Source organism: Nicotiana tomentosiformis, chromosome 10 (assembly GCF_000390325.3).
Source record: "Nicotiana tomentosiformis chromosome 10, ASM39032v3, whole genome shotgun sequence".
Classification (NCBI taxonomy): Eukaryota; Viridiplantae; Streptophyta; class Magnoliopsida; order Solanales; family Solanaceae; genus Nicotiana; species Nicotiana tomentosiformis.
Window position 1 is genome coordinate 35,358,721 of NC_090821.1, and position 3,046 is coordinate 35,361,766.

General features: G+C 37.6%; 1 pseudogene; it reads right to left on the reverse strand.

Moving 5' to 3' along the window:
* Nucleotides 1-363: 363 nt before the first annotated feature.
* Nucleotides 364-1,718, reverse strand: LOC104084503 (probable methyltransferase At1g29790; annotated as a pseudogene).
* Between the last annotated feature and the right edge of the window lie 1,328 nt (nucleotides 1,719-3,046).

Below are 3,046 nucleotides of genomic sequence, written 5' to 3' on the forward strand. Positions count from 1 at the left end.
GTAATTGCAACTTGCAAAGGCTGCTGCCTATCTTAATGATCTTAGCTTTACCTTTGACAACAACTAATTCCCTCTTCTTTGTGTGTTTTAGGTTTCTCTAAGAGGGTGAGGATTTTGTTAGAGTTTATTAGTTGTAGGAGCTAGTAAATAAGGTAGAAAACTATTAATGAGCACAAGTAAAAAAATAAAGCTTATCATTTGTTATTATGCATCATTTGCTCCTCATGTTTAGGAAGGTAATTATAAAAAGGAATCACAATTTGTAAGTTAGAAGCATAAATTTCTTACAAATAGACACAAGAAACATGTGAGTGTGACTTCGACAACATTGTTAGTGTAACAAGAGATTAAGCACTATAGAAGATGGCTGTAAAAGCTTACTATGGTCATCAAGATCTTGGAGGTTTCTCCAACAGTGCAGAAAGATAAACTTCATCCTTAGACTTGGAAGAAATAGCCCACATGTATTTTTTGTACCTGAATTGCAGGAACATGTACATGAAGTCGTTAAGATCCCTCCTATTACAGAAGAATCGATCAATCCATAACAAGACTCCTTGTCTTAAAACATGATCCCAGTCAAAAAGGATGAAATCTAATAGTTGCAGATCAATCCAACCATCCATAAGTCCACTCCTATGGATCAAATCCATCGTGTTGTCAAAAAAAGGGAGTCGTTAGTTCAATGTCACATACAGTGGAATCAGACCCCTAAGTGTTATCATCTCACTAAAAGGATCCCCGAGATTCAGAGCAGTCGAGATGATTGTTACATTCCGCTCTCTCATTCTTGCAGCAAAAGTCCCTGTACCAACACCATAATCTAAACCAACTCTAATCTCCCCTGGTTTGATGGCCAAAACATCTTTGATCAAGAAATCCACTGGAACAGAGGAGTTTGTTACCTATTTTAGCTTTCCCTTCTCCATTTCAAAATATCATATGCACTTAGTATAGCGTCGTCTTGAGTTCTTACTTGATAAGCACTCAATGTTCCTGCACTGGTAATTGCTCCATCGAATGTTTCTTCCATCTGGAATGGTCCAAAGGGACTTGTTAATTGGATAGAGCTTACAGGCCCTTGTAATACATCTTCTCCTCGGAAAAGGATCACAACCATAAATTATTAGCTTCTGAGCCAAGTTCCAATCATCTTTACAATATGATCCAATATCATAATCCATATATTCCGCAAACTCTTTCTTTATCAAAACATATGCATGCCATATCGTGTTATAAATCTTCAGTGTCCCGTAGATGTTAACCTTATCATTTCTATTCCCCTTAGGGGTTATGTTCTTCCTCATCTCCTCAATCACAAAGGAGTTAATAAAGGGATCTTCTTTAGTTGTCACAGTTCCAAATCCTTCAACTCTTGGCAGCCTAATTTGCCTAAGGGCAATTTGCGCCAAAGATAGAGGCCTAATAACCTCTTCCTCCAAACACCCCTTGTACTCCAATATTGAAATTTTGCTTCTAGATAGCTCAATTTTATTCTTTTCCATCTTTTTTACGGTCAGTTCTAGCTTGTTTTGCAGATTTTCCAACTTTTTAAGAACTTCATCAACTCGAGCTGTCAGCGATTTTATGTCAAAACTATCATGCACTACTTTCACGCCATAAATATGGCGGCATATATCCTCATCATGCATGAAAACTCCAACAGAATAGAAGCTAAATAAACTCGAAAGGCTTACAAATGTAAGAAGCCAACCCATAATCCTTCCTAATGTTCATTTTCGAAAATGAAAATAAGGCTTCCCCATCCTCAATGACTAACAAAAGGAATTTTTACATATCTATACACTATCGGAAATTTTATTACCCTCCCTACTCAAGTTTAAATTTAATTATATCCTACATACAAATTTACCAATTATATACACATTAGGAATTAAATGAGTATCCCTTTTATATTAGGAATCAATTACTTCTCATCCTTATTCTCTATCCCTCATGCGCTCTCTCTCTCCGTCTCTCTCTCTCTCTCTCTCTCTCTCTCTCTCTCTCCTGCACTCTCTCTCTTTACGTCTCTCTCTATCTCTCAATCCCTAATTCCAGTAATGTAGAGCAAAGGAAAAGAGAGTAGCAACTCCACCATTGACAGCCATTAAAAAGCTTTAAACCTTTGAATGCGAATTTGGGTTTTTAAAAAATATTATTTATTTTAATTGGGTGTCGTTGCAAATAAATGGGAATTCTCCCTACGTCTCTCTCTATCTGTAACACCCCGAAAAATTTCGAAGTACTTAAGCGTAAAGCCCAGTAAAATTTGCAAAGAAAATAATATTTCATGGTGCCGGACTAGGCTTACGTGTTTGAGGATTGTAGAAATTCTTCGCGGAGAGCTTGCGAGCCGCATCTCGGACTTTTTGGATTGAACAATGCACCGGAAAGTAAAGGAATATTTTTGGCGGAAAAGTACATTTCTGCGGTCCATTATGCGACTGCAGAACTACTCTGCGGACTGCATAATAGCCGTAGAGTGAGGCAGTTAATTGGGTCAGTTGAAAGCAACTATGCGGTCGACTATGCGATCGCATAACTAGTATAAGGTGCATTATGCGACTGCATAACAGTTATACGGACTGCATAGTGACCGCATACATAGACAGTTCTTTTGGCTATTTTGTAACCAATTATGCCTCCGATATGCGGTCCGCATATTGGTTATGCGATCGCATACCTTATTCCGGAGCTTCATTTTTGGGTTTTTAAAACCCGACCCTCTTTCGTTAAATACACTCTTTGGGCCATTTTTGAGACATAATCTGATATCCTAGAGTGAGAGAGAGTGCCCTAGAGTGAGAAGGTGTTCTTCAATAACTTTTCTTAAATTCTTGCTCAAGTTTTGGAAGATTAAGAAGGGAAGCTCAGTAGGTTTTCATCCTGGAGGTAAGATTCTACACCCTAAACCCTAATTTCGAAATTTTCTGAAAATGGGTAACTAGCAAGATAATTTTTGGGCATGAGAGTTATTTATTTTATATGCATGTATTATCAAAGGGTGCAGGAAGATTGTTGAGCTAAAAATGGTAAAGATTTG